We start from the raw sequence: 13,641 nt of genomic DNA, 5'->3' as shown, positions 1-13,641 counted from the left end.
TGCCCAGAGGTGCTGATTGCTTTGCCCACCATTAATTCCACCTCCTGGAATCTCACCTTGGACTTTCCAAACCTTACGTGGTGTTTTTTTTTTTTCCCTAAAAGATTGTCTCAGATACAAATTGCAGGTAATTATCTACATCCATCATTCTTCCCTGTGTTTCATTAAACATGGAATTGTTCTGTACTGGTGTCTTGACTTCTCTCTTTCATTTCCCTTCCTGCCTGTTGATGTCATTAAGGAAGTTTTGCTTCCAAGGTCTCTGAAGGGCAAGTGGGATGAAATCCCAGGGATTGGAACCCCACATCTTAGAGCAACACCACTGCATCCCCCCCCTTCCAAATAATCAAACCTCCAGCATATGTCTTGGGTAAAATAACCCTTTGCTTCAGGCTCTCTGACTCCTGGGAGCTGTATTTTACCCAGAGGAAATATTTTACTGCCTTTGTTCGCCGAGTCTGCCACTGGAGTGATATATATTTATATTTCTATATAATATGCTCTCCATGCAAAATCTGAGGTGACCTATCCATCATGTTTGCTGGCTCTGCTTCCAGTGACCAGGGAGGAGCTCTCCTGCACTCAGGGAGGTTATTCCAGCCCAAGGAATGTGTTAAACCCCGAGATTGTTCTGTGAGTGCAGCAGGAGAGCTTTTCCAAGTGCATTCCTTGCAATGGAAGTCACTTGGATCCAAATCCTGAGCTTCACTGAATTGGTGTCGTTCCACCAAAGCCTTGAAGCGATCCAAGATATCTGCTCACATCCTTAGCAAGTGAGAAGGGTGTGGTGGGACGCTCTGATTTCGGAGCAGATCTAACACTCTGAAATGTCCAACTAAAATCACAAAGCTCTTTGCATTTGAGTGCATTTTGAACAACACAGTTCATGTAACCAATGAATTGGGGTTTCAAAGGAAGTTTGGATGTGTTGCTGCTCTGGCAGCTGAGTGAGCTTTGCAGATGTGGCAGGAACGCTCTGAAATGCAGCAAAGCTCTTCGTAGGCTGTGGGGAACAGCAAGAAGTTGTTTACCTGAGAATAGAAATGGATCAGAAATCCATACAATAAATGTGGGGATCAGACAAGCAGGTTATTTTGTCTCAGAGCTCCAGTGAAATTAAAGTTACCCAGGGATGAGAAGGAAAGGTGTGAAAAAGCACTTGATAAAGGTGCAGGTTCTGCTCCTGGAGCAGGGAATGGAAACCTCCACCCTGGACAGGGCTTGGACAAACCTGGTCCCATGGAAGGTCCCACCCTGGGGGTGGAACAAGGTGACATTTCAGGGTTCCTTCCAACCCAAATCTTTCTGTTGTTCTGTGAATATCTCAGAGGTCCTAATTATGCCAGACCTTTGGCATAATTCATATGAAAAATCAGGTATTCATAGAAATGCTAGTCAAGGATTACTTGCAGGCCTCCAGCATGTAAATAGTAAGGAATCTGAGCTACTTGGACTGCTGGTTTGACTAAATGTGGCATTTTTAATCTCCTTTTATTTCTATCATATTTTCAGTTTTACAGGTACTCAGGTCCAGCAGTGACAGTGACAATAGGGTGATTTTTATCAGCTTAAGAAATAATTCTCCTGCATTTCTACATCAGGATGGGGATCCTTTCAACCACAAGCAGAACCTTAATTATTTATATATTGATTATAAATATATATAAATTATTTCTGACCCACACTCAAGGAGATTTATTGGTGTAAAATCCACTTGTTGATTTTTATTATGCTCTAAGTATTGGGAACGGTTTTGATTGATATCCCACAACGATATTAATAATATTGTTTGTACATTTTAACGAGTGTAACTCAGCTAAACGAGGATACAGATCTGCAGTGCCAACATACTAATTTTGGAGTAGTACAGACGTGTATTTGTTGGTTAATGCAGCTTTTCTGTTCCCCTGTAATCCTGGAGCTGATCCCTGTGTGGTTGTGCAGGAGCAGCTATGGAGTTATCCATCACAATTTGGAAAAACTTCCCGGCGCTGTGTGGGTTGTCTGCTGCTTCCAGGGAGGATATAACTCACTGGCTGCTTTCTGCTGCTGGGGAAACACAGCCTCTCTCTGAGAGCAGCAGGAGTTGGGCTTTGCTGACGTGGTTTGACCTGCTGTGATCACAGAACAGGAGTGGGGTGGGTTGGGAGGGACCTTGAGCACCGCCTCGTTCCGATCCCAACTCCCACCACACCAGGTTGGTCTGAGCTCCATCCAGCCTGGCCTTGATCCTCATGTCCCTTCACTGGGAATTGAGCACAGCCTCATCTCACAAGGGAAGTACAAACTGTTCTTCCTCACCATTCCATGATGTGTCCTGGGAACATCCCTTACTGGAGCAGGGCAGATCAAACTGCACTCGGTGCCTTGTCCTGATGGGGATCCTGGAGACACTTGGGCATCAGGGAGGTTCTTTGCCATCTTCCCTGGAAACAAAGAGTCCAGTTAACAATTCCACTGGTGCCAGTCAGAAGGGACTGGCTGTATCATTTCATGTGTGTCATTATTTGTGTATAAAATGTTCCTGTAATGCTGGACAGACGAGTGCAAGTTGAAAACCCCAGACCTGAACTGAATTCCAGTGTCTGCCACAGGTACCAGGTAGAAATTGTTGAAGTAGAAACATAAGGAAGGTAAAAAATAAACTGGAACATGGAGCTACTTTACTGGTACAAGTGTTGTTGATGGACTTTAAGGTCTGTCCTGTACAGCCCTGGCAAAAATCAATCCCTGATTTCCTTCAGCGTTGGCTGAAAAATTGTTTGGTGGCTTTCCCAGTGACTGGGTCAGCAGAGAGCTCTGGAGCTGCAGCAGTCCCCGTGTGCTGCTGGTTTAAAACTGGGGGCTCACTTCTTTCAAAGTTAGTGGACAGAAAGCAATCAGTCAATTAGGTGGTGAAAAAGTGAAAGGTTTGCAGTTTGTTTGCTGCAAAACTCTGCCTTGCCCTGATTTCCCAACCTTCCTAAGTCCTCTGTATCTCTCGTGGAGTGACCATTGAGCCAGCACTGAGAGCAGGCACTTTGTGATGGGATGTTGTTCATCAGAAAACAGTTTGGGCTTTTTAGAAAAAAACGAGTGCCTTTTGGTGCCACTTTGGGCAGTGGCTCGGGGGGTAAACCAGGAGGTGAAGCATTTGGAAAAATGCTGCTGGATCTCTCAATCCTCAAACGTGCTTCCAGTTTTAGGAAAGTAAATATTCGGGAGTTTTAAACCCAGATTCTTTATACACTCTGCAAGATAATAAATTATAACTTACTTTAAAACAGCTGATCAAATAATTAGTCATTACTTGTGTTTGTCTGCTTGGTACAAGTGAAGCAAATGCTGAAAATCCCACTGTTTCCATATAAAACAAGTAGGAGCTGAATACCTGTTGAGATAAAAATCAAATGGGTGGTTTTAAGAACCACTGATCTGTAAAAATTAAATTTAAATTATATTCCACTGCATTTCTCACATTTAAGATATGAAAAACATATCTAGTGCATTTTCAGCATCTGGCATTTATTTGTGGCATTAAACCTTCCAGGCTCTTTCATCTGTGTAACGTTAGGCCATCTCCTTTCTTTGAAAAATCCAGTTTTAGCTAAAGCAGTGATTACTTTGTTAAATATGTGTACAGTGCTCTTGCCCAGGAATCTTCCCTTTTATCCAGAGGTCTCAGAACTTGATAGCTCTTCCCATTAAAAAAGTAAACAAAACTTTACCCTTCCTTCAGAGATTCATCAGAAAGGTCAGTGCTGTGTTCCCTCCAATTTCCCAGGCTCAGCTGGGAGCTGATTAAAGCTGCCAGCTACAACTTGTCAGTTTTGGCAGAGACAACTCTATAAACTCTTTGTTATTCACTTTGCTGTGTGTTATAAATATATTTATCTTCTGCTGTCAGGCGTGGACTGGACAGGTGCTGGAGGAGCAGTTAAGCTCCACCATTAATCTCTCTAACAATGTCATTACTTGGTAACTCCAACCAAAAACACGGGCAGAATATTCAGGAACCTCCTCTAGTTCTTCTTCCAGGTGACTGGAGTGGTTGGAGTGAAAATGGTTGTTATTCCAGGAGGTTTCCAGCAGGTCTGTGAAGTCCAATAATGTGACTGTGGCCGGTGCTTTTATGTCTGGAGCAATTTTGGGGGGATGGTTTTGATACTCAGTGTGTTTGATTAGAAAATTCTACAAACTTGGGGCATTAGAACTCCTAAAGAACTTAGTGTAATTAGAACTCCTGAACTCTAGAATGCCTTCAGTGAAGCACAGAGCATCCCATGTTGGAATGAGGTTCTGGAAACATGGGGTTATTTGCTTTGAAGTTCCATCTAAGACTCTTGTGACCTTAAATTAGACAGGGCTAAAGATAAAGCACAAAAAAACCCTGCTGTGTGTTCTGACCTGCAAATTGTACCAGGAATTCCAGACCCAGCTGTGCTCCGTGGGTTTCTGTCCCATGGACACAGCAGTGGGAGCAGGGATTCCGAGGGAAGGGGCTTGAGCTTCTGCCTCTCTAAATGCAGGGGCTGCAGTAGAATATAAACTATTGTACTAATACAGAATATAAACTATTGTACTAATATAGAATATAAACTATTGTACTAATATAGAATATAAACTATTACAGACAGGTGTGTGGCAAAGCATTCCTGTTGCTTCTCCCTCCCAGATCTGAATTAGCTTCAGAGCAGAATGGCAAAGTTTCTGAAATCTTGAGAACTTTCTCGAGGCTGTGAAACCACATCTTGCCTTTCTCTAACACTGATGGGTTTCAAAATGTGACATCACTGGGAGTGTGGCACAGACAAAAGAGCAAAGGGCAGAGTGTGGCCTGGGCGGTCAGGGGGGCATCTTTAGAATCTTCCATCCTTAATTTCCTGTCCCTGCTTTGCCATCTCATGCATTGTGCCCGTGTGTCACTCGTTTCCTTTATTTCTGAAGGGTCACAGGCAAACAGCACCGTTTTCTCTCACTTCTGGACTCGACTGGAATATTATTTCCACCTGCAATAAATTGCAGTCCGTGCTGATGCCCAGCCCTTCCTCGGGGCTGCATTGTGTGCTGCTCTCAGAGCTGGGAGATGTGCCTGTTAGTTATACTTAGCATCACAAGCAACGTAAATTTAGTGCTTTAGCAAACTCCCTCCTGGACTTTTCATCACCAGAGCTGATGTTTACAAGTTTGAACATGCTGTTCTCTGTGAGACAGTCTGTTGAAGAAGTGGGAATCAGGATGAAGAAAGACAAACAGAGGATTCCTTCCAGGTCATGTCTGAGTGGTGGTGTTAATGTGTACATGCTTGTAGTAGACTTCGGTTTCTAGTTATAATCAATACTTGACATATTTTCCCCATGATTAAATTAAAGCTGAGAAAGTGAGATTTCCCAGAGGAGAAAGCAAGTGGCAAAAGAGTTCATTGGTGATCTGCATGTAATCGGAATAAGTGCTGCAATTACCTGCAGTCCCCTCATTTCTTTGTCCCTGTTCCCTCCCCCTGGCCTGGTACCTGAGAACTTTTTGGTTTATCACCCACAGCAGAGACAGAAATAGTTTATACACTTGGACTTGGTTTTTTTTAATGGTCTGCAGGGTTCCTTCTGAGGAAAGGAAAAGAACCCAAGTCAGTGTTGCCACTTTAAGAGCTGTATTTCTTCTGCCCAATGTTTTGCAAACAAATCTATAGGCACTGAGTGTCCTGAGGGTTCTGCGTCACAAGCCAGGTCATGGAGTGATCGTGGCTGGAAATTGGGACACTTTAGGCTTCTGGAAGGATGTTTTTTTCCCCCTAGAGGTTGGTTGGTGCTTTCTTTGCCCTGTGTCCATTGGTATTTTTACCAGGGGCTGGGATTTCACCCTCCTGGGCACTGCAGTGGTTGGGAGTGACTCACTTGGTCCTCTCAGGGCAGTTCCACGGGAATGAAACCCGTTAGGAATCCAAACAGCTTGAAGAAAGGACATTGGGTAGGAAAGCGTGGCTGGAACCATTTAAAGAGTGTTTTCCAGAAAATTATACTCGACCTTTCTCTTCCCACCCCAGCAGTTTGATTGGGCTCTGAATGAGCCTTTTCAGAGCCCTCCCTGGGGGTCAGCCAGGACTCACCTGCCCTGGGAGCAGCTGAAGCCTGATTTCTTTGTTTCTAGGAGCAGAGCTCAGCAATCACTCTGCCGTTAATGATTTCTGCATCCTGAGCCGCTTTCCCCGTGGCTTTTTGAAGGATTAACCATTGGAAACAAATTATTCTTTTACACCTCGCAATTTGTTTTAGATTTCTCTTAGACCATGAAAACAACTGAGCTGTTTTGAATCTGGAAACTTAATATAATAAATAAGTTGTCTGGGTTTTTTTTATTTTGAAATGAAACTTTCTTTGTGCACTGCTGTTGAACTATGAAAAACCTTTAAAAATACCTGACAAACAAAGCTGTTTAGACAGTTTTTCCTGGGAGAAGTAGGAGATAGGAGATGAGATGAGATGCCATAGGAGTGTTGTCATTGCTGCTGCATTCCTCAGGTACCAGGTAACAGAGGAAGATTCTGTTCACATGCAGAGCTGGAAATTACGGTCCCATTTAATTAAAATTAATACCTCAGTCTTTATGACATTAAGTGAGAGCAGTCTGATGATCATGTCTATGAAGCCTACAGTTATTTACAACCCAGATGTTTGCAGAAAACGAACCAGCCTCTTGATTTTTGTGTTCTTAAGGAACTCCTGTTTGCTCATTCAGTCCCCACCTCCGTGCCTGGCTCTTGAGGCAAACAGTGTTTATGACACATCTCCTGTTGAAACTGGGAATGGTTCTGCCTCAAAAACAAGCAATAGTTCGGGTGTTAAACCACCCATGTGGAAAATTGCTCTGACAGTTACCATGTTGTTCCATCTTTTGCTAAGACTTCAACTATCATCTCCTTCCAAGGCACCTCCTGTCCGTGGTCCTCAGCTCACACCACCTGCCCTGTGCTGCTCCTGGGCAGCTTGATCCAGCTCAGTTTTACTGGTTTATATCCAATTATGAGCTATTTATTCACAAGGAAATCAATCCTCCTTAGCCTCTAATTAATATGAACCCAGAAATTGTATTTGTTTTCTAGGGGTCAACTTTTGATGGTTACAGACAGCTTGATGTGATCAAGGAGAATTTGTAAAATTGAATGTTTGGATCTACAATCCTTTTTTTTTTTTCCCCCATTTTCTCCTCATTTATTATGTTGTGGGATTTTCATCTGGGAAAACTAAGGGGTGTCAGAGCTCTTGCCAGTCCCTTGCTTGCTAGATTGGCATTCCATGTTTAATTTAGGAGCTTCTCAGGACCAAGATGGACTGGGTTTTAACAGAGGAAGAACTGGGTGACCTGGGGGACTGTAATAACAGCAAGAAACTTAATAAAACAAATGCACAGGCAGGGACTAACAGTGGGAATCTTTGCTGGGAGGTGGAGGCTCATGTGGATGTGACAGAGAAGGGAGGTCTGGTTCTGGTCAGGGCTTCCAGTGCTGATTCAATGAGGTATTTTTGTGCAGAGATGGGAAAATTCAGACCATTTGCACAAGGCAGTGTTTCTGCAAGGTGGAGTGGGATGGGAGAGGTCAGGAGTGAACAGGAAAATAAATTTGGCAGAAGGAAATAGAAACCTCTCTCACGTGAAAACTTGTTTATTCATGAACATCATAAAGCCCTTTTTTTTTTTTGGAGGCCACTCAGGGCTCCAAAAACGGCAGCAGGAGGAGCAGTGTGTCCCAGAACAAGCCTCAGATGTGGGGCTGTGTGATGTCACGGGATCATTGTGTCACTCAAAGCCAGTGATTTTCAGGGCTGATTACAGGCAATCATTAATCACTCGGCATTGAGCACAGCCAGCTCCTTCACATCTGGGGCAGGAACAAGTGGCACCTCTTTAGCCAACGTTCTGCTCTCAGCAGTTTCAAAATAAACCAAACTCGGAGACATGAAGCAGGATTATTACTATTATTATTATTATTATTATTATTATTCCCCTCTGTGTGTCTCCTGTTTTTCCCAGGAATTTAGGTCGTTGCAAACCTCAGTTTACTTCTCAGTTCAGTGTTCCCCACTCGCAGTGACAAGAGCGTGCCACTGAACACTGATCCTGTGTGGGATTAATGGAGCTGCTCTAAGAATATTGACAATTCCTGAATATTGCAAAGCTGCTCTGTGTGGCTGTTAGAGAGAAAATATGACAGGTGTTCCTTTTTCACTCACCTGTATTGGAAAAGGCTGTTGCAAGTCAGATTCTGGGATTAGAGTACTCTCACCAAACCCAGGGGCTCAGTTACTGTATGTAGCTGATGTTAAGCAGGAGCATTAGGATATGTATTTCCCAATTTTTTATATGTATCTATTTCCCAAAGCCCTAATGTCTTGGGAAATGGGAGCTAATTGACATGACTGTTAACTGTAGAAGCTGCCATGTGGGTGTTGATACAACACATTTATTCCACTCTTCTTTTCTAGTTTAGGCCCAGCCACATTAAACCAGACCCGATGTTTCTGGTGAATCCCACGGCGTTTTATAGTAATGAAAATGTTCCCTTCACCTCCTGACAATCAGGAAAAGTTTCTTAGACACCTTACATCAAATGGGAGTATTTTTAGATGCAGACGTTTCTCAGTGTCTGGGGTCTCAGGCGGGCAAAGTGAGTGGTGGCACAAAGTGTTGCATTGAGGAGCTGATGAAATCCTTTGCCTCCTGTAATAGCTGTTCCCTAAGGATTGCAGTCATTCCTTTGAAATCTCTGCTTAATCCCCCCCCACTTATTTATTTTGTCAGGAACTTCAGCCGTGCTGGTTTGCTGTCAGTCACCCATTGTCAAAAGAGAAGTGAATTTCATCAAATAATCTGTTGGTGCTGTCCCAGAGCTGGGGGAGGATTTACCTGCAGCCTTTGGAGTCTGGAATCATTCATGACGTGGCTCATCTGCTCCAAGTGGTCCTGCAAGGCAAGAGAAACTGGAGCTAAAGGTGACTCACTATCCCAGTGTCTTCCCAGAGTGTCCTAAACAATAGCCATCCATCTAAACAGAAGCTACACTGATTACAGACTTCATTTTTAAGTCCACAATTCGATAATTCTCCGAAGCACTTTCTATCGCTCGTATTTTCATTAATTAACATTAAATGTCATTAGCAGTCAGCTCGGCTTGATCAAAGGCAGAGAAGTTGCAGCAGGATTTCTGAGCAATAGCACAGCATCTGTTAATTATCTGATTGATTTGCTGGTCTGGGGGGTGGTCCCGGCGGGGAGGGATCCAAAGTGGCCGTGCCGGGGGTGCTTTGGGCACGAGGAGTTTGTGGCACTTGGAGCCTCCCCCGGTCACTGCCGGGCCTGGCTGAGCATCTGCTCTCAAAGGTGATGCTTTAATGGACTCAGGGAGCTGGAGAAGTGTGTTCCATGTGGCTCCACATGAAAGAGGGAAGAGATTTGGGATTTTCCCCCCCCCCTCCCGATTTTACTCACCGGGAAAAGGTTTAAGATCTGGAGGCGGATACATCTGAAATAATGGGGCAGAGTTGATTTTAATTAGTAGGCCAGCCTAAGACACAATTTCCCACAGTTCCCTAGGACTTTTTATTTTTTTATTTTTTAAATGAGTTTTCAGTACTTTTTTCAAAGTTAAGGATACATTCCCACTTCCCAAATTTAAATTTCATGGGAAGGCAAAAACTAAAAAAAAAAGCAAACAAGTCATGAGGTGAATATTTGATTGGAACAAATGTGGATCTGAGCAGCAGGAACAACCTCAGATGTGTCTTATGTAAGTGCAGTGCTTTCATAGGAAAATGAAAAGGAATTGAGATCAATGACATAATTAGGAAACATTACTCTTACCCTTAATTGCTTATACTTAACATGAAAAGCCTGGTTTTTAAAGTCTGTGTATGTGATTATTCTGTTCAGTTGCCTGAAATTTCAATTCCTGGTAATAAGGTGAGATATTCCCAGTAAATATGTTATTTAAATTGGGAAGTGTGAACATCTTTTAGAGCTAAACCCCTCTCCAGATTTCCAGCTTTGGCCTTTTTGTGCCTGTTTTCATTGAGATGTTGAAGGTCTGAAGGGGTTATTTTGACCATACCCTTCTGAGAAGGAGCTTGAAGACAGAGAAAATATAAAAATCTCATCAGAATCAGTTTAAAAAAAAAAAAAAAAAGTCTGGAAAAATTATTAGTTTACTGTAATTTTTAAAAATCAATTTGCAATTTTCCGATTTTCAAGCTCTTCGAGTAACGTTCTTAGAACTTCTGCCTGCTGTGGTTCCCACCTACTCATTGCTGCTCCCACCTTCTGCTTGAGTGCCTGGTTAGCAAATCAGAGAATGGAAAGGGCTGAGAAAGGAATGTCTGGGCTGGTGGGCGGCTCCCAACTCAAACAAACAAACAAACAAACCAGAACATCTGCCCCTCTCCCTCTGTGGCTCTGTCTGCTTTGGCTCGGGGTGAGGGGGGTTGATTCCTCCACTTGGTGGAAAATCCAAAGGGTATTTCAAGGTGTATTAACAACACATCCCTCAGAAATCAGTGTGAGGAGCTCTTTGAAGGGTCCAGGATGTGAAGCAGTAATTGAGGATTTATTGAGGATTTATTGAGGATTTATTCAAATACTTTGGGGTTGTGTTTTGAAGTCATGTCGAGTGTTGCTTTAGGAAGAGATGAGCTATGGTTTGGCTTCTCCCTGTCTGAAGAAGGGAAATCCATGGAAAGAAGCAATGCCATGTACCTGAAGGTACCTGAAGAAGGGGCAGATGGACAGAGGGGACCTTAGAAAACCTTCATTACCAGAAAACCTTCACTGCTGTGCTCTGGAGAGAGACCAAGGTTATTAGTTCAGGCTTAAAAATACAAGTTTTCCACAAGTTTGGTGCTAACCAGACCAAAAGCCACAAGGCTTATGCCTTTTTTATTAACTGTCCTGAAGTTGCATCTGATGGGGGAGGAGAGGAAAATGGGGCACCTCTTTGTTTCCTGCCAGCCTTGTGTACCCACTGTGGAGAGGAGGACTCAGGATTGGTTTTGTTTAGTAGGATATTTGTAAGGGGTGTTTGCTCAGAGAGTCTCAGCTCACAGCTTGTCTTACCTTCTGAAAAAACCTTTAATTAGTACACCTGTAAAATGATGGAAATTTAGCTCTAAAATTGCCCCATAAAGTCTGTTATAATTTGCTGTTGACCTTCTTTTCTCAGAGTACTTAAATAAGCTTTCAGTGTCAAATTTAGGAAGAGGGGGAAGAGGAAGCCAAGGTAGTTGCAGGCACCAGTTTGTTCAGGTCTGGTTTTGTCCGTCGGGATTTTTCCAGCTCCTCTTTTCCTGCCAGGAAGCAAACACTTGCTCTAACCAGAGCAGCTCCAGCTCCATCTGCACCACACTGAGCTGGCACATCCAAATCCTCTCCAGATTCTATTTGGCACAGTGAACTCAGTGGACTTCAGCCATTTACACCAGTAGATCCTTTGGCCCTTGCATTTCCTTTCCTCTCTTCTGCCCACGATGCTGCCCTGCAGCCCCTCAGTTGTGTGGGATTTATTGGTGACTGTTCCTCCCTGTGTGTTTTGCACAGTGCCCTGTTACTGTAAGCCAGGTGCTCTTATCCTTAATGAACAATTTCCTGGAAAAGAAAAGAAAAAAAAAAAAAAAAGAAATAAACAATAGATGAAGCAGGTCATGGAGGCAGCAGAGTCGAGAGCTTTGCATAGTGATGGAAAATTAAATAAGGCTGGGGTCATGTTCTCATTTATCTCTGCAGTTACTGCTCCAGCAGGGGCTGTGATGGTTCCTGGAAAGGTGAGGGTGTTTTGGAGGACTGTTTGGCTCTGCTGGGTGTTTTGGCCACAGTCTCCTCCTTTCTCTGCTCCTGAGGGAGCAGCAAACAGGGCCAGCACTGTAAGACCTGGATGTTTTGCCCCTGTCAGCCCTGGCTCAGTGAGGTGCAGGGGGTGCTGCAGGGGAGGCTGTTCTGGGCCTGTCTCTGTGCTCAGGGTCCCCACTCAGTGGTGGGTGCTCGAGAAATGCAGCTTTAAGTCTGGATTAAGACATTTTACTTCTCAAAGAGCTCTCCCCGAGCCCCAGGGAGCACTCTCTGTCCTGGTTTGCAGGTGTCAAGGCATGGAGAGGGATTTGGGGTCTGAGCCTTGCCCTGCTGGGACAGAAATGACCTCACATTTCCCGTGGAGCCTGAGCCTCCCTCAGAGGCGTTTTGGGAGAAGAGCTTTAGGCACTGTGAGCCTGGCAAGCAGCTGGTGGATAGTTAAGCAGCGATATTCTGCAGCTTTTTCCCCCTCACAGCAATGACCAGCAGGGATTGCAAAGACCTTCCCACACCGTGACCTCTCTGGGGCACAGCTCTGTGTCCTCCAGAAGGGCACATCTGCTCAGCCCATTTTCCCTGGTGGATGCCCAGATCCAGGAGTTTCTAACCAGGCAGCTGAGTGACCACCCTGATTCTCAGACAGAGATTGGGACTCTGAAAATCGGGCACATTTTGTGGGCCCCAAAGTTGAGGCTTTTAGCTTCGAGATGATTGAAGCAGATACCAGCCCTCCAGTGTTGATGCCACTCCACAAATGTCCTGTAAGAAACACAGGAAAGCACAAAGGACTGTTGCAGCTTCTGAGGAAACCTCTTTTATTTCCAGTAAAATTGGCAGTTTTTAAGTGACCACTCTAATTCTTAAGCCATTAGAAATGTAAACATTGATTTAAGATTTATATTTAACAGACATCTGTAGAAAAATTTATATTCTGTATGGGCTAGCAATGCCTTCAATATCTATGAAGTTAAAAACTCTTAGATGAAGACTGCAAGAGGCTGAGAGGAAGATGGAATGTGGGAAGGGGGACATCCATGTGCTGCTGTAACAGGGAATACCAGGGAGGATAAAGCTCTGGGAAAACCTCCAGGAGAACAGCTGGGCATACTGGACCATTGGGGTCCAAAGGTGGAGATGCAGAGGTAGCAAACATTGGTTCCTTACTGTTTTATAAAGATACTGAAGATAAAAAGCAGCACTTTTAAAAAATACATCTTCTGTTTCAGTGTTCATTTTATCCCAGTGTTTGGTTTTGCTTTATTTCACTCAATACCTCAAAAGTTCAAGGAATCCACCACCTTTAAAGCCAAACTGGGAAAACTGAGCCTGGATTCTCAGTGCAGCTCCCAGGCTTGCAGATCAGCCCTCTCCCAGGAATACTGCACTGTTTGGAAAAGGAGAGAAGGGCCTTTAAATGAAATCTGGGCTGTAGCACTGGGATGTGATGGTGCTGCTGGAGATCAACAGCCATCAATCTGTGTTACTTAATTTGTCCCTGGCTCAGCTGTTCGCTGTACTTGGGACTTTTTTGCTGTTTGTTCCATTTTATTTTCCACCGAGATAAATGAAGACAAAAAGAAGGGGCCAATTGTTCTTGACAAATAGAAGTAATTTAAAAGAATATATAACCATGAAAGATATTCTACATTTTCAAACCACTTTTTTTTTTGTTTTTTCCCTTCCCCTGACTTTCAGAGAATCACGGTTAATTTATTTCCCTGTGTGTGTATTGAACACCCCCTGATTTCATTGCTGGTTTCAGGTCGACTTCATGAGCGCTCTTTAAACTCTGTGAGAAATTCACTTGGAATGAATGGTTGGGTTTTTTCTTTT

At 43.8% G+C, this 13,641-nt stretch overlaps 1 protein-coding gene across 13 annotated transcripts in view; it reads left to right on the top strand.

Moving 5' to 3' along the window:
* The window catches only part of MEGF11 (multiple EGF like domains 11), a 252,033-nt gene that overhangs the window by 44,801 nt on the left and 193,591 nt on the right, over positions 1 to 13,641 (top strand). Inside the window, exon 2 of one of the 13 annotated variants that reach the window (XM_050309796.1) lies at positions 8,776 to 8,966. The exons of the other annotated variants lie outside the window; for them this stretch is intronic. The gene's annotated coding sequence lies outside the window, so the exon portion shown is untranslated. The remainder of the gene's footprint in view (positions 1 to 8,775; positions 8,967 to 13,641) is intronic. 13 annotated transcript variants of the gene reach the window in all.

The sequence above is a fragment of the Myiozetetes cayanensis genome, unplaced genomic scaffold (genome assembly GCF_022539395.1).
Source record: "Myiozetetes cayanensis isolate MyiCay16 unplaced genomic scaffold, myiCay2020 scf14, whole genome shotgun sequence".
NCBI lineage: Eukaryota > Metazoa > Chordata > Aves > Passeriformes > Tyrannidae > Myiozetetes > Myiozetetes cayanensis.
This window is presented reverse-complemented; position numbering and strand designations above follow the sequence as displayed.